The sequence below is a fragment of the Parus major genome, chromosome 7 (genome assembly GCF_001522545.3).
Source record: "Parus major isolate Abel chromosome 7, Parus_major1.1, whole genome shotgun sequence".
NCBI classification, from domain to species: Eukaryota; Metazoa; Chordata; class Aves; order Passeriformes; family Paridae; genus Parus; species Parus major.
The window spans coordinates 34,443,733-34,462,261 of record NC_031776.1 but is presented as its reverse complement, the minus strand read 5'-3'; the positions used below and the strand labels follow the sequence as shown (position 1 = coordinate 34,462,261).

The 18,529-nt window shown below is 41.0% G+C and overlaps 1 long non-coding RNA gene across 1 annotated transcript; it reads right to left on the bottom strand.

Annotated features, from left to right (window-relative positions):
* Positions 1-382: 382 nt before the first annotated feature.
* LOC117244747 lies at positions 383-18,216 on the bottom strand. Its single transcript, XR_004498393.1, has 3 exons — positions 16,898-18,216; positions 4,837-5,044; positions 383-447 (listed from the first exon to the last, which is right to left on the bottom strand). It is a non-coding gene; the product is annotated as an uncharacterized LOC117244747 (long non-coding RNA).
* Between the last annotated feature and the right edge of the window lie 313 nt (positions 18,217-18,529).

Sequence of the window (18,529 nt, the reverse complement as noted above, 5' to 3'; positions counted from 1 at the left end):
AGAAAATCAAAACAGCAGCCAAAGGTGTCTACTCTGCAAATGCTGTGTGCTGTGGTTAGAAAATTTGAATTTTGCCTTGGGTTTGGGCAGGAGAGCTCAACACTGGCTATAAATGATTTGTACTGATGGTCAGGATCTGGCCATTGAGCTGGATGGGCTTTCTCACCCCTTCTTTACCAAGAGATTTTCTGAGCCTCTTTTCATGCATGCTGTATTGCCCAGGGACCTGCTGCAATAGGGTCATGTGGGACAGCAGCCCCATAAAATGGGATATTGGTGCCCTATTCACATTCATCTAATTTTCCTAGAAAAGCACCAATGTGGGAAGCTGCTGATCAGGGTGCTCTTACAGTCTATCCAAGGGTTAAAATATTGATCCTTACCTACAATATAACATAGCTTGACATGTTTCATTGAGCATGTTGTTCTCAGCCCAGTTCCAGAGCACTTCTCCAAAAAAAGCAAAAACAGTAAAAAAAAACAACCCTAAGATTGCTACTAACATGTAAAATATATTTAAATAAACCAAAATAGCAGAGAGAAAAATTTTCATCATTGCACAATAGATAATTTAACACCAAACTTTAAACAAATAGTGCCATTTGCTTTTGCGGCAGCAAAAAGAGTTTATTATTTCACTATTTCATCTCACCTTGTGTCATTAAAATATAGGACACAAGTAGTAAAACACAAAGTAAACATGCACATATCTTTACACCATGTAGGGCAGCTATAAATCTTACTCTTTGATAACAGCTGTACTATAGCAATCATTTGACTAGTGCAGCTGCCACAACAATATCAAATTTTATAGTTAAAAAGCAGTCAAAACTTTAATGGTACAGTGGAGGTAGATATATATTGTGCTATAAATAAACATTATCTAATGAAGAAATGAAACATGTTTATTTTTCCTTGACATATCGTTCAAAATCATATATCTTTGCTGCTGCAAGCTGCTATAATAGCAGCCATTATACTTCAGCATGTATAACAACAAGGTCTGTAGTTGGGCTAATTAGGCTGGATTTAAATGAGGGATGGGAGAACTTCAGACAGCTTGGCCTTGCAAGCAAGGCTTTCATTTCAGCAGAGCAGTATCTTAAAATGTTATCAGAGCTAGCATGTGCTGGCAGAGGTTCTGAAGCGGTTGGGAATGCAGTGAGAAACGAGTGGGTTTTCCCCTCAGACGATGACTTCTGCTGTGTTGGTGTGACAGGGTGTAATCGATCTGGGGAGCATGGGACCATGAGAACTGATGTGCTGCTTCAGTCACTGCCACATTACTCAAATATGAGAAACCTCTGAAAGGATTTGAGAAAGCACATGTCTAGTGCAGACAGGCTCATCTCCCTCCCGAGGTAATAATGTGCCTAAAACGTGGTTTCCATGAATTTACTGAGGTTTCTGCTGTGCTCACACTCAGCCTAGGGGTGCACTGATGGCACCTACAGAGACACTCACCTGCCTCCCACACAAACACTGAGTGAGAGCACAGGAATGACTTTAAACAAGATGAAACATCTAATATTGAAGAGTTTTGAGAACACAGCTCATCGTGCCATACAAGGGAAGGCCGCAAAACACTGTCTAAGGTTCAAGTGTGTGTTTCTGCAGGAATTTTCTCGAGTCCAGAGTGAACTTCTGAAAGACATCTCCCAGTCCCTGCTGCCCATCTCACTGCAAAGACGTGGGTGCCCTTGGAATGGTGCTAAAATGCTGGTGCACACCAAGGGCAAACCCAAAGCGGTCCATCAGTGCCAGGGAGTCAGTCCAGGGGAACACAACCAGTTTTAGTCCAAGGCAAATCTCAAAAAACAAATGTGGTAGATTTGAGGCCCTCAGGATCAGCTCCATCTCCACTGCTCACTAGGATCATTAAAGTTGGGAAAGACCTCTAAGGTCACTGAGTCCAGCTGTGAAACCAGCTCTGCAGGTGCACCACAAATAAAGATGTTGCCTCAGACTACCAAATAAAAGACTTAAGTCCACAACTACAGTGTGTCACAAGATGAGAAAGAGAGCTGGGGGTGACAAAAAAAACCCCATCCTGGGCTCCCGCAGCACCAGGGGAACGGGCAAGTAAAATTCATGAGCTGCATTCCCTTAAAAATCCTCCTTAGGAAGCTCTGATTCCCCTCTTCACATCATGAAATTCTCCCTGCCAGAAGGGAAATTACCATCTTGCCTGGAGTTTGCCTCCTGTTCAGTGTGGGTTTCTCTGAAGGTGACACATGGACACCCTGGTGGGAATTGCTGAGACCTGGGGGAGCAGATCCATTGGAGAGCAAATCCCTGACAAACAGCTTATTACAGTTAAACTTTGTGTGTGCCCACCATCAGAGATCCTCAGGGTGCTTTTGCTTGCCGTCAGCAGAGCATTTATCCAAAAAACCCCATGAGATGCTATAAAATAAACCCAACAGCTGTTAGCAGAAGATGACAAATCCTAGATACCTTTTTGTCACTTTGCAACCTATACAATTTATTCCATGTTTACAAACAAATTGCTGCAGAAAAATATTAAGTCCTGGCATTTAGAGAAGCTCTAGAAATTACTCACTCCCCTGGAATTCTGCATGACAAATTAAAACTATGTTTCTACTCCCAATAAATGTAGCTAAGGCAAAGTTTCATAAACATTCTTGGGATTTCTTCTCTAACAGCTTTATTTTGGCTCCCCACTTTTCCTGCTTAAACAAATGGTAAGGTTGGCTGATATTGTCAAAATACAGCACTTCTCATGAACCAGGAGTCATTTATTAATGTAATTTACTGAGTCGGCACTGTAAAACATAAAATGATATTTTTACTGTGGGACTCACACGCACTAAACAAACAAACAAAAAAACAGCAGAAAAAACCCTCATTACCCCAAGCTAAGAATATTTTCTTTTAAAAGTCAAATTGTTGCAACTGTGGATCTGTAAGTACAATTATGTGCTTCCAGAACTGGCCTTTCAGAGGCCAACAGGGTAAGTGTTAATGAACCGTGCAATGTTGGGTAAGAACAGAACAGATGTTTGCACAGCCATCAGGTAGACCTTTGTTTATATAAATGCACCCTAGTAGATAATACCTAATACCTTTTTCATGGCTTAAAATAACCTTCCCACTAAAAATACAAACAGGCTTTTTCCCCAGTTGTGAACATGCTTAAAATCTAATTAATACACAGCCGACTGCAAAGCCACCAAACTGCTCAGGCAGGGTCAGCCCTGTCACCCAGCGTCACCTCTTCCATGACACAGTCTTAATCTCCTCCTTTGTCCTTATATTGCAGTTTTTGCTCTAAAGGTTTCTGCACTAAAAACGTGGGGAGGTGAAGCCATAGTTCAATTCAATTTATTTTTGTATTACCTCTCATACAAAGTCTTTCAAAACTCTTTATAGTGAGAGATAAAATAATCATATAACGCTTGCCGGAATTCAGCGATGTGACTTTTACCGTCAGGGTAAAACCTACGTACCAGGAAAGTAAAATTATGAAAATTTAGAAACTGGGAGAGGATTAATACGTAAATATTGTTCCTGCACTGTGGGAGAAGAGGGAAGCACATCCCTGTTCTGGTGCATTTGTAGCCCTTCTTTTAGTTTGGAGGATCCCAACATAAAGGGGCTGTTGGAGAGGGTGAGACAGGCATCACTCAAAGGAGCTCCTTCCAGCTGTGCTGGGCACAGAAACAACAGCCATTTGTTTTCCTTCATTTGGAAACCCCAGTTTCCATCCAGAAAACAAGAAGACTTCAACCTATCCTGAGAAAGGAATGGAAAAATGCACCAAGTCACCCACACTTATCATCTGACAAACGCAATGCAGGAGTAGCCCCACGACCAGGGAGAGAAAGGATTTTGCAAAAGACAGCCAGAAAAAGCAAAAAATATTTATGGCAGCACCATTATTATAACTAATTTAAACAATTTATAAACAATCAGTGTTCAAAAACATTACATTCTAATAAATAATACAATTATTCACACGGATAACCCTGGAAGCAGGTACACACCATGACCTGGCAGAAAACACAATCAGGAGTCATTGAGTGGACTTTGTTTACCCTGCCATACCCATCAGATCTAGGAAATAAACACAAAAAAACCCTGCCTCTTGGGCTCCCAAACTCTACCCCATATCTAAACAAAATCTGAATATCAACACGCTTGGCCAGTTTATCCCAGTAAAACCTCAAGCAGCACAGGAGAAAAATGCTCCTGAAAACACACTGATAATTAAAGAAAGTGTGTTATAAATTCTGTGATACAGTCTTAAATTGTCATTGTAAAAGTTTACTACATCTTTGAGGTCCATTGATTCGGAAGCCCACACATAAAGTAGCCTGGTAAAAGAGCATCTAAGAAAATATTTGGGCAACAGCTAATATTTCTTCCCACCTGTCTTCATGCCCACACCACTCAACACAAGCCACATCTTTATAACACACAGTAAGAAAACACAATATATAGTAACTCATTTTCTGACCTTTTAATATTTCTGCCATTGATTGTCAGAAGTGAGGATGGCTCTCTATCCTAAGGTGATGGATTATTTAATTAACTATTGACCTTTTCAGTATCAGATGTTGACAATGAATGCGCTCCTGTGTAAGCTGCCTCCTCTGCAGTTCTCCAATGCACGTGGATTTCTTTCACATTCTGGTTTTAAGCATAACATTTCTATTATCTTAATCTAAAATCAAGTCAAAGTCTTGTGTTTAGTGTTGAATATTTTTATGATCTACTGCTTTGAGTTTTCTTTTGAACAGTACTTCTAGTGGAATTTATGTGAATATTAACAGAATTGCACCCTTCATAGACAGAATCATTTGTACTGCTTACCTATGACTGTGGTTCTTGGCGTGTTTTCAGGACAACTTCTGCACCAAGAGGCAAAGAAGACAACCCAGAAAGGAGAAATTGTTCATCATCTGTGCACACGGGTCAAGAGATGTCCCAGACTGAAAATTATAGCAGGCATTTGATATTACACTTTGCCTTTGGGCCCAGCAAAGACTCCAGCCAGGAACATGACATTTACACCGAGCACCTTTAAAAAGAAAACATTTCACTATTTTCCCACAAGACATGCAACGTAAAGCGTTGTTTACACACAGGCAAACTGGCTTCAGGCTTTTTTTTCCCCCAAAATAAAGAGAAAGGCTCCAGAACCTCATCCTGGAGACCTGGGATCACAGTGCTCTGTTCTCAGCAATTACATATTCAGCTACAGTTATTTTTATAAGCAAACAAGGTATTTTCCTCCACGAGCTTGTTGTTGGAACCAAGCACTGAACAAATGATCCGTGCCTCCAGGTTGTCAGAGAGATTTACATGTGACTACACAGCAGTTTGGGTATTCCACTGCGATTTCTCTCCAGGACTGAGCTGATTAATCTAACATATTCCTGGTAGAAGCCATCCAGCATTTCTCCAGGAAAAAAGTTCCTAGTGTGGCACACCTTTGTAATAAATATTCTCTTCTGATTGCATCTGTTCACTTAGAAAATATATATTTGCCAAAGCAGACACCAGAGAGAATTTTGGGGATTTTTTTTTTTTATTTTTTTTTGCTAAATAGGCAATAATATTTTTTTCAAGCTGTTCAATTTCCTTAATTATTTTGGTATATATATATACCAAAATAATTAAGGAAATAATAATATATATATATTACTATATATAACCAAAAAAACCATAGGAATTCCTTCATAGGAATAAATCCACCATGCATCCCTGCGCCGGCAAATAACGATTAACAAATTTCTAGAAGGTCTGTTTACAACAAATCACATTCTCATTTTATTTATTTTTTAACCATATTTTCATCTGTGAAATCAGCAGCACACAAGGAAGTAGATATTCCTGCCGCTCACGGATTTGGTAAGTGGTTTTAATCAGGAGCTTTCCTCTTGCATCAATCAGCCTTCCCCGCAGCCCAGGAGAAACCCCTACATATGTCACCGATACTCCCAGATAGCGGAGCTATAAGTCTGATTTTTTGTGATGTTAATACAATATTATGATAGATATCTATTAGTGGGGAGAGCAGAGCAGCAGACAGACTCCAGCTCCTCTGACAGCGGCTGCTCTTTCTTTGTCAGTGTCAATCCGCGCCGGAATCGCGGGGAATGAGCGAATGTGACAGGAGAGGACCGCTCCAATTATGGATGAAGGGATACTATCTACTCCCACTGGTTGATGTGATTTATTCGACGGTCCTTCTGCATTTATAGAGCAGCAGATTGTAGCTGCTTATGAAGTGACAAATAGTGCTCAATGACATTGACTGACTTGTCTGATCAATTTAACTCGTCTGAAAAGTAGCCGTGAATCGCTGTCCTCCTTGAATGACGGCACCAACGGTCCCGGCTCAACTCCACCGACGTGAAACCTCAAATGCCATTAGAAAAACTATTAAACAGGACTCCTTTTAATCAAACAGCACGCCAATTCCATGCAAAGGATGAAAAATAGAAACCTTTCCCACAGCTTTGCTTTGAAACGCACCTCGCTTAAAGAATGTTTTGCCTTGGAGACAATGTCAGGAGAACATTTTTATTATTTCATAAGTTCCTGAATATTTGATATATTTTGGTGGAGGAGTAAGGTACCTGACAGAAGGGAAACAAGTCAAGTTTTTTTGCAAGAACTAACAAAGCATATTTTCTAGAAAAGTTGCCAACTGTCCCAATTTTATTGAGCCTTAAGTCATTAGACTAATTTTAAAATTCAGAGCTCCTGGAATCTGGTGATGATGCAATACAGCTTTTATATTAAAATCAAGAAGAAAAAGAAAAGAATAAATTCCTGGTCCTGTGGCCTGAGAGCAACTTAAAAATGTGATTTTTGTGAATGCAGTACAACCAAAATCCAAAATAAAATTGGAAGCTAACTTACAACTGCTGAAGGGTGTTTGTGGATTCTGAGAAGTAAACTTAGGACTACAGGAGCCTGGCAGGACTTTTTCACACTTGGGTTTTGACAGCACAGGAATTTCTTAGAAGTCTGGCTCATTTTGATAGAGCTGTTGCGTTAATACCCTAATATTGGAAACTGTCAAAGTCTCAGTGGCTGGAAGCCCTCCTGGCAGAGAGAGTTGTTAAATGGGAAGAGGTGGCAGAGCCAGGCTCCTGGGTGCCACAGAATTCCCACTGCTTCCCTGAGCCTCAGCACAGCCCTTCTAGTAATGCTGCAATTACATGATAAGGTGTCATTTGGCATAAGCAAAGGCCTCAAAATAATTCCTTTAAACAAACACTGAATTAAAAACCATTGAGAAACCGTTAACAATTGTATTTTATCTAGCATTAGATTAGTATTTTTATAAAGTCATCATGTCACCTCACACCTTATAAATAACACTTATGATATTTCTTATATGAAGCAGGCACAGGAGTTGCCTGTGAATGGTAATTCCATGTATAAATATATACAAACTTGTGAGGGAGTCTACACACACACATATCAATATATATATGGTCATAGCACGAATAAATCAATGTCTGCGTGTGGGGGGTGCATGTGCGCCGTTCATTATATATTACAATATTAAACTGTTATCCATGCACAAGTATATTTATGTATATATTTCAATTTATTAGAGCTAGGCAGGCCTTTACAGACTTAATAAAGAGCACCAGCATTATAAGCCAAGAACCATTTTTCCCTTTCCCTGTATTATTCAAATTTATTAAACAATATTTCACATTTGTTTGACACAATGTCAAACTCGGGACTCCTAAAGAACTGCTGCAGCTTTGGAACTGTTATGCTTTCTTGGACTTTAATCATTTTTGGCAAGGCTCCATTTCCTGTCAGAAAGTGAAACAGCTTAGGAATGTCATTTTCACGAAAGAAAACAGAGAGAATCCGAGAGGAAGTTCTCCTCCACTCCAGAGCCCCTAAGATACTCAAACACACTCACAGGAGGGCTGGAATACATCAAACATTAGCAGAGGGAAAAGGACACACTTTTCCCACATTAAAATACATGGATAAAGTTGAACTTTTGCTAAAAATAGTTCCCATGACTAATCCTATTAAGTTTTTAAAAAATTGGGCTGTATCTCCCTTGAAGTCAAATTGTTTTTTAACTTTAGAATGACATTAGAAAAAAAACTCTAAAGTGCCTTTGCTTAAGTCAAAGTCCCTGGAAGATTATTTTTTCTTTTCTGTCTTTTTTTTAAGTGAGATATGAAAAATGAGGACAGGAGCATGGATCACTCTTCTAAAAGGGCAATTTACCTATTGAAGAGGTGAGGAGGATCAGTCTCTCCCAGATCATCGCTGGTGATTTACTGTTTAAAAGAGGCTCCCTCTTATAAAAGAGGTTCAGGGGAGCAGACACAGAGTAACCCTTCCCAGAGCCAGCTCAGTGCCTGCAGGAGCTGAGCACAGCCAAAGAGGCAGGGATGGAGAAAGCCCTGTAACAGTTTTGGGCAAGAATCACCTCTTTTCTTCAATCAGAAGGCTAGTTATGTAAAAACCACCTTGTCTGCTTGTTTTGATGGGGAAACAAGTAATGGCCAGATGGATTTTGAGAACACAACCCACACCCCAGCAGGAAAAACACTGCACCAGGAAAGTTAGCAGTTCCCACTGCATCGTAGCCACGTTGGCAGTAAATAGAACTAAAGACTTCTGACAACCACCAGATCCCTGTACAATTTATGAATCCTATTTGGAGCTCATCTGAGTGCTTTTCTAGCAGACCAAACACTTCCCAAGGTTTGCACCATCCTTGTTTGTCCTAACATCCCAGACAGAAATCCCAAGCTATGGTAATACCACGGTTGTTTCAGTGGGAAAGCAGAAGGAAGTTGGCTGCAAAGGAGGGTGAGAATCCATTCCTAAAGGAAAAGCCATTTGCAACAGGATGCCGAGATAAAAAGGATGTTTATCACATTCAAGGAATTTGACCTAAATCCAAACAACACTCATACAACAACAAGGAAAGGCAGGTAGGTTTATTTATCACATTTTCCCTGGAATTGGGTTAAACACCAAGCAGTGGGATTTAAGGAGCCTTGCAAATGTCTTAGCCCTGATTATTTTATTTGCAATACACATTTAAACCTGTGTGTTATGAAACCCAGTGGGGCACAGGCTGCCTTGGAGCCCAGATCAGCGAAGCCAAGCCAAGAGAACTTCCCAAAACTGTGATCCACAGGATCCAAACACAGGAAGAAGGCACCCAAAAGCTGAGCAGAGTGTGACCTGTTCAAGGAAAAGACAAAATCCTAAAGGGGAAAAAAATATGACCTATACCTGTGCTTTGAACAAAGTGCATACTTGTAGCTCAGTCACAAGAAAGATCGGGAATTGGTATTAATGAAATTAAAAGGATGTTGGAGAAGGAAAAATAAAATGAAAATAAATTAACAGCTCCCTTAGCAGTAAATTTGCACTTTCTGCAGTTTGCTGGGGTATTTTTTTCTATGGATAGATAAGCACAAAGCACAAGGGGATGAGGAATGGAAGGGCAGAAAAGAAAGACAGAATCTGTCTGCTTCCATAAACCTTCACATCTCCCTGTTGAATTCATTCTCCACCTACCTTCAGTTCAGAACTGAACAAGGAGCAGACACAACAGCATAAACCCCAGTCAGGTTTGTACAGGTAGAGGCACACAGTCATTCCCTTTGGGAAGGGAAAGAGCAGAGCAGGTTGTGGTGGAAAAACCACCCCTCCTTGCATGTGCTTTTTCTCTCCATCCCTGGGGCAGCCGGGTCAGGTACGATGGGGTGGTCCCAGCATGTTCCCCACACACCAGGGGACTGTAAAAACTCTCAGCATCAGCCTACATCTGCTTGCCTTGAAGTTGTCCCCCCCACCCACACTTCCATAGCAGCTGAGTGAGGTCAATCCCCAAACACTTGTGAACACGTCGCTCCTTCCCAGCCCCCTGAAGCCCCTCTGGCAGCATTGTTTTCTTTTCTGCCCCCAGCTGAGCTTTCATGGTGCTCCCTGAGGTTGCTGTGAGGAATAACTCATTTCCCTAGCCCAAACCTGTGCAGTAGGTACTTTTGCAATCTTCCTAAAGCAGCACTGCCAGTCATCCTGACAGCATCTTTTTCCTCAGACCAGCCTCGCTGCTGAATCCCTAATTCCTGCCCAGCACGTGACATTTGTTTGTTGTCAAAAGTATAACTTGGTGCTTGCACTTTCAATAATGTCTTGTAACAAGTTAGTCACTGAGGAACATTTCCAGTCATTTATTTTCCAGTACAGACTACAGGTTTCCATGGGTATATTCTACAAGAAAAAAAAATTAAAAAAATAATAAAAAAAAATCCAATTTCATGTGTAGATTAAATACTTCAAAGTCTCAAACACTCAAGCCATCACTAACACATGCAATAATATAAACTGGAATGAATTTCCAGGATGTAGTAGGCTGAAACTCAGCTTTTGGAGCAGCAGGGTTGAAGTGCACTTTGACACCGGCCCTCCCCATCCCCTCTCCCCACACCAACTAAATCCTCCATACCTCACCTTCTTCTCATGGCTGCCCCAGTCTCACAGCAGCTGGCAATCACCAATTAACACCAGAGCCCATGAACTTGTCCAAGCTACAGCTTAGCAGACACTTCTGACCCATCACCTAGAATCAGTTCATACTGCAAACCCATGAAGTCAACTCATTACATGTTCCTCCAAAAACCTCCCCACTCCTCAGCACCCAATCTTCACTCAAACTCATCTTTACCCTCATTGGATCCTTTATACTTCCCTGCATGTTAAGGCAAATGTAAAGTCATTTATGTTGGGAAAGCCCTCTAAGATTGAACTGTCAGCCCATCACAGCCAAGCTCAGCGTGTCCCGAGGTCCCACATCTACAAGTCTTGAATCCCCCCAGTAATGGGGACTTAAACAGGCTCAGTGAAGGGTTATGTGATAAATCACTGCCAAAAGTTTTGTTTGTATTGTTGGAGGAGTCTTCCATTTGTACGGGGGGGAAGAATTCTGGGCAGCAGAAGCTCTGGAGCTATATTCTTATTTTTCTGTACAGTTAAGGTGCATGTAAGGGCTTACTGAACATCCTGAATTTAATAAGAAGTAAAAAAAAAAAAAAAAAACAACAAAAACCTATCCTGTTAATTAGCTGTTAAGCAACAATCACCATGCCCATTCTTCTTGATAAACTGTGTCACTTAAATCCCATCTTTTTCCCACTCCCGTTGCTCTAGGTGCCTCTCAAACAGCAGCTCACACATTACACTTGGCCCTCCTCCCTTCTGTCCCAGCCTGGTACCTCCTCGAGGGTCTCACATGCAGCCATCCATTTATCTTCCCTTTTTATCTGCTTCCTGAGCCGTTCAAAGATGGGCAGAACTTCTTGAGGCCTCCCCCTTTTACTCCCCCCACACCCAAATTTCCATTTATATCTAGATTTTTTCCAAGACCAACACAACCTAATGGGCAGGAGAAGGCCTGAGCCCAGATTGTTTAACAATGCCTTGAGGGGCTTATTCACCAAAGTTCGACACTCTGACGAACAGCTTGCTGCAGCTCTAATGGTAAGGCATATAAAATGCATCATACATTAAATTTAATGTTGCCTCATTAGTCTTAATTAGATTCCTACATTACACCAGGATTATAGTTTCTTCGTGTTTATGTTTGCTCCTAAAATAAGCAAAGACACTAGACAACAGTTTGGTGTACTTTCTAACCATTGAATAAATATGCCCTGAATGGATACCTATGGATATTCTTAACCTTGAAGAAACTAGAAAGAAATTAGGTGGTATTACAAATGCCTTTCAGACAGAGAGACTGCTCAGAGTCAGTTACAAAGGAATAAATTGGAAGGAAAAAAATATAGCATGCAGATATTAGAAATCACCTTCTATTTTAAAGGGTAGAGAGTGAAGGGAAAGGAAGGGACTGTTTGCTTCAAACAAGTGGTAGCTTTTCTGTTTTTGTGGATGCTTTGATAGATTGCTCTCATACTAATTAATTTTGTCTTCTGGATTAGATTTTTCGCAGTTTATTTACTTTCAGTTGTAAAATCTGTTTCCAAGTGATGCCACTAATTCATCTTTGGAACTTGGTTCCAAACACCAGCAGAGCTCATCCCATGATTAGTCAAAATGACCTATACCAGGACCACAGATGTCAGAGGTGAACAGTTTTGTTTTTTTAAAAAGGAGCATCCCACTTTTCATCCTGCAATTAATTTAACAAACAATTTAAAATTTAAAAAATTGGTTTCAATTGCAGAGCTGGTTTACCAAACGTTGTCATTCTTAGTATTTTGGCTCAGACCTTGCCATGAGAGTTCAGCCTCTTAAAGCTATTTCTCACCCAGCACAGAGAGCAATTTATACAAGTCCATCTCTTTCTGACTCATTTGTCCAAGGCCCCAGTAGTATAAAAGAAAGAAGTCAAGGAGAATTATTGCCAGTGAGTGTTCTGCTGATATTTTTAAGATTATTTCCTTTCATGTCCCATACCATTAATTTGATAAAATTTAATAAAATTTCATTTGAACTTGCATGTGGCCTGGTTTACTTGTTAATTAGAATTGGAATAATATTACTAAAAATACAGTGCAAATCTGTACATTTCATTTGCTTAAGGGTTTAATGGAAATTATTTTGTCCTGTTTGGATTTGCCCTTTTCAGAAATTCTTGCACAAAAGCAAGCATTTGAGGTTTCTTAATATTTCAGTTAGCCCTACCAGGTACGCTAAAATAACATTATTTCCTCTGAGATAAAACAAGCTGACTTAGGCTTTGAAAAATTGTTTCCTTGGCTCAGGAAATGAGGGAAAATGCTTAGGAAAATTTTCAAGAAGTATCTGTCTTTAAAAGTAGATCAAAGTCTAAATATTTGTTTCACAGACAATACTGAAACAATTATTTAAATGATGAAGAGTGCACATATGCTGACTTTGTTCAAACTCGAATTTAAACTTTTCATCCATCTACACTACAGTAGCACATTTTCCTTAGGAATGACATCTTGGGAAAGGCCTGTACAACACGAAAAGGAGAAGGTTTACATTTTCTAAAATCCCCTAATCCTGCCTTTTTGCAGTCTCTCCATAAATTGTTACCTTTTTCCTGAGGGGATAAAAAGCTCAGTGCAGTTCCTGGGGCAAACTGCAGCTACGGAACAGCTTAAATCCCAAACAAACCAACCAAAACCCCAGAAACACAGAAAACTACCACTCTTCATCATGAATTCAAAGAATAACAGAGTCTATCAGTAAATATGGATGAGGACCATATCAATGGGCTACGGATGGATTCACAGGAGGAAGGAGGACTGGATATACTACAGACACATCTTTAGCAGTTAATATCATGTATAATTATAACAAAATGCTGAACACCTGAAAGAAATATGGGAGAGGAGGGGCGGAAAAAACAGTTACTGGATGATGATCTGTTATTTAGAATCCAATGCCTAGAAACATACACTCACTTTTATCTTAAAACCGCACAAAATGTTTCAGAATGGGTAAGATTTTACAGAGTTGTTTCTTTTGCCGAAAGGCCCGAGAAAAATCAACTCTGTCTCTTGCGTGGGTTGGCTGCAAGGCAGGATGCAGCCAGGCAGGACACATGCACCTCCCTCCACCCTGGCTAATTCAACCTCCAGCAAAAAATAATAGATGTTTTAGGAAGACTGTGACTTTTTGTCTTTTTATGGCCTTGCTGCTGTGGCCTGCTGGCAGCAAGGACAGCCAGCCACGCTGGGCTTCACTGGGAAAGGCTCCCAGCATGGCTGGAGCTAGATCCGTGGAGAAGGGGAGCGTGTGAACCCCAGGCACCCCGTGCTGCAGACCAGACCTCCAGATGTTGGAAGAGCAGCGTCTCCCGCTTGGCGAAGGATGGAGGAGGCGACGAGGGTGGTGATCCTGCCGTCGGGAACTGCTCTGCTCTGCAGAGCTGGCAGGAGATGAGAGGTACGCTGTGCTCTGCAAAGAGCTTCAGCAACTTCCTCCAGAGCAACGGGGAGCTGAGCAAAGGGCGGCTGTGCTGTAAATCACAGCTCCAAGGCTTCCACAGGTGAGGCACAGCTGGGCAGGGCTCTGCACACCGGGATGGAGCAGGCCAGATCTGGTCCAGCCCATCGCTGTGCTGGTTGGATCCAGACCTTTCATGTTTCTGGCTCTGTGTGAGGGGGATCTATCGCCCTCCTGTTGGATTTCTTTCGAGCCATAGAGAAAGCTCAGGGACAACACCCAGAAGTGGATTAATTCTTTTATTCTGCCTTCCCAAACAAGGTTCGAGCGTTTCCGGGATCAGCCACGCTCCTCGCATGCACATGAGCTGTTCTGGCAGGGGCGCCTCAGCCCAATTTGGTTTGAGTGACAAAAGTTAATTTTATTGATGCACAGCCTTCTGTGATGCTAGGTAGGAGGTCCAACCATGCAAATCAAACTGCTTCTCCAGAAATATCCCAGTGATTGATAATGAGGCAGTGATGCAGATTTTTTGACACTTTTGATCCTACCACAAGCAAATGCTAAATTTAGCCCCAAAGATTTAAAAAGCTAATGCCACGTTGCTTTAAAAGTGATCAGTGAAAGATATACTTAGTTTAATAAAGTCCAATGTTATTCAATGAAGTTTTATTTTTTTTCAATGCCAAAACAAAGCTGTGATAAGCAAATCAGAAATAGGGGGAAAAATTAACTTGAAACAAACTGAAGTACTGAAACCTGTCAAATATGTTATTCAAGTTTAATTTCACTTCTAGTGGAAAGATTATATATTGTATTTTGATTTCCCTGCTGTATATCTACATACATATATGTCAACTGTTCTGCAAGGTGTGTAAGGGACATATCCAAAAGCATTTGAACAAGGAGTATGACTGACATTTACAAGAAAAGCCTTTATTATATGTCTATATTTTGTTTCATTAATCATGCATGTTCATTAACCAATCATGGTAATTTATTATGCACTGTTTGAAGACATGTTGCATTACAATGGTGTCATTGTCACTTTGATCATCTAAAGATCTCACAGAATGACATTTCCAACCAGAGGACCTGGCTCCTCTGTACGTGCTGCATGAATATGTACTAGAGACTCAGAAGTGTTAAAAAAAAAAGGAAAAACATCAACAACAAACCTGCAGTGCAACAGTGTTTGCAAGACACAGAAATTAATTATGTAGCTCAAAGATAACAACCCACAAATTAGGTAGAAATATTCAGGTGAAGTGATTTGCACATGATTTTAATAGCGGATAAGCACCAAAAGGAGATGGTGTTCATTTTGTCATGTAATATTTGATCATTAAGTGTTTTGCTAGGTTGTATCATGCTCGATCTACACAACAATCTGAAAAGCACACTCTTTACAAAACAACCTAAAAATGTTCTCAAAAGTCTGGGCTTCAATCACTACCAGCTATTGCATGTACATAGCAAGAAACTAAATATACCTTTACCAAAAGATAGAGGCACCATTATCATAATGCAACACTTCCTTTCTCCTCAGTCTGAGGTCACTGCAAGAAATATTGTGAACCTGAGCAATACATAGAGTCAGAGTTTATGGAACTAAGGTTTACAACTTCTTCACTTCTCATTTCTGCCTTCTATTGCACCTTTCATAAACCTGCTGATTAATATCAAACAGTGAACAACTCTGACAAGCAGGATTACTAATCCAACATAACTGTTTATAGTATGAATGAAAAAAGTGCTCCATTTCCAGCCACTGCACTTAATAATAAATTCCTGTTGTACTTAAATGTTGAAGGGATTACATAACTGTCAAAGTTCCTTTAAATGTTAAGGGCAGTAATCATATTAAAGACATACTATACAGAAGCGAAAGCAAATGTCAGTTTAGCTATTATTACCATATTTGCATGGAGTTTGGAAATACAGGGCCAGATTCCTAAAGCTGTCACGTTTGGGCTCGTTGTGGCTGAGCAAAGAGGAAAAGGAGCTGCAAACCCACCCTGCCAGTCGTGCTGCGATCCTGTGCTATATAAGGGCCAGAAAAAGGAGCTTCACGTGCCCTAGCACAGCCAAGGGGCTGTTCTGGATTCCACCAGCTGAAACAGGACCACCAGGACAATTGTGCCAGAGAGACGGAGGGGAATGCCACACATTCCTCCTCCCTTGCTCCCTCTTCCGCTGCGCATACTTCATGCGAGGAAGCTGCTGGATTGGCTCAATACCAACCCAGGACGATTCTGAAGCACCCACTTAAGACATGCTTATGACAACTGCGACCCTCTTGGGTATCCCTAAGACAGAGAGAGCCAGGAATCTGGCACAAACAAGATCAAATATGCAGATGCTCTCCGTGCGGTCTTTAGATACCGTTCCTCTGACCTCTGCTATTGGCTTAAACACGTTAAACACCCTGGAATCAATTAGTAACAAGCAACACTATGAATTGTTCAGAGAATATAAGGATAAATTAATTAAACTACTAAAAAATGAAATTTTAAAAAAACCCAAGAGCACAGCAATAAAACCCCCAGTAAGCAGACCTCCAAACCCAACGAAGACCTAGATCTCAGATTGCACTCTATATTTACCTCCTTCCCTGTACTGGAATCATTTTCAGGATTAAAACCTGAGCCTGGCGCCTCCCCACGCTACGATTATTGGCAAAGAAACAATTCTTTGACTGTCTTCCAGTACTCTTTTAAAGGACTGGGGTTATTCACGCAGAGTCACACCCCGCATCCAGCAAGACAAGAGGAATGCTTGCCCGTGGAAGTTATGTGCACGCAATGAAACCTTTGTTCCCAAGTTAGAAATGGGACCCCATTATTAGCATTCCTGATATTCATAGCACTGCTGGCGTTCCACAGCACCCAGCAGGGCCCAGCCAGCAGCCTCAAGGAAAAAAATGTCCAACCTTGAGTCCCATATCATCATTAAATCAGTTAGTTTCAGAAGAACTCACCTCTAGTGTTTGCTTTGAGAGAGAGGATTCCAGTCACAGTCTCACCCAAAAGATGAATGCCAGTGATGCCAGTTGGTGTTGATGTCTTGGAAGAGCATCAGTGATGAAATCCTTCCTCCAGTGCTCCCTGAGTGGTGTGCCCCACTCGCCAGAAAGCTTTGCCTTATAATAAATAGAAAAATGAAAAAGCAAAGAGGAGCAATGTAATAAATTCAGTGCACACCCAGGCATAGTTTCAACAAATTTGATACCTAAACATTAAGTATTGTCTGGTAACCTACTCAGTGGTGGGTGGAAAGCAGTCTCCCATGGCTCAAGAATCCCTGAGATGTTGAACATTTTCCTCTACAAACTCAAAAATTCAAAACATTTGCCAATAATACATGTGTAAGAATAGAGATGTCTCTGGATAGGGTCTAGAGGAGGTCAAATTGCTTTGAAACATTGTCTCTTTTTTTAGGATAGATATCACTATGGCAGTGATAAATATTTTGTGAAAAATCTAAATAAAGCAGGCTGGATGTTGCATACTTAGAACGGGTGTCACTAGAGTTGTTTTTTTTTTTATTCCCCCAAGTGAAATTTCTAGGAAGGATTTTGGCAACTTTGTCGGTGTGGAAATCACCATGGGAAGCGCATTGGCCCCAAGGCGTTTGACGACCTACGACGTGTTCCCTGTCACCACGTCTGGCCCCTCTTCATGTCAGCCTCTTCCTTTACAGGAATTTTGAGGTGGCAGAGGAATTGGTCATGTTTCTATTTCTCAGCATTCTTTTCTGAGAAAGACTATCAAAACAAACTGCTTTTTACATTCTTTTTTTTTTTTAGTTAGTGACTCTTGTTTTAATCTCTGGTTTGGTGTTTGTCCCCCAGTGGAGAAGGAGACCTTGTGGCTCAGCAGATGGTCACCTTAGGTGTTTTTCTGAGGGTTGGAAAGGTTCAAAGAGGGAACCCCACACTCCTTCGCTGGATCCTGAGATCCCCCTGGCCCCTTGACATCTACCATCTAATGCCTGATGACAGGGCAATGGAGGCTGCATGTTTCAGCTGCATTTCTAACACTATCAAAGCCCCTTTTCCCTTGTAACTGAACTGTTCTAATTATGCACATTTCCCTTTGCTGTATTCCTCAAGGTCTTGTCTCACCAAATGATGTAACTCTTGATTACAGCTCTTGTATTCAGCTTGTACGACGAGGCTGAAATACTCCTGAACACCTTGATGACAAGTACATGGATTTGCCTGGCAAAACAATAACCACGCTAAAGCTCTTTTAACATCCTGGTTCCTTTGCTGAAAGCATCTGCCTATACTGTCAATTCATCCTGTGCCTCTTGGGTGCCTGACTTCAGCACAAGCATGCAAGTCCTATAAATGAATACATGCCGCTGGGGGTAGCACTTACAGAGGAGGAGGATCGTCTCATGAGTGATAAGGGTGACAGAAGTGCAAAGCAGAGCTGAGTGGATCTGGCACTCACGTTGAGAACAACACAGCATCCGTACGGGAAGATTTTCCCACAGAGTGACACGCAATAATTTATTCTAAGCCCTTCCAACTTGTGTGTGGTGGCTTTTTGGGTTTGTTTTTTTATTTTATTTGGATTTTTTTTTTCCTTCCCCTCCTCTGTGA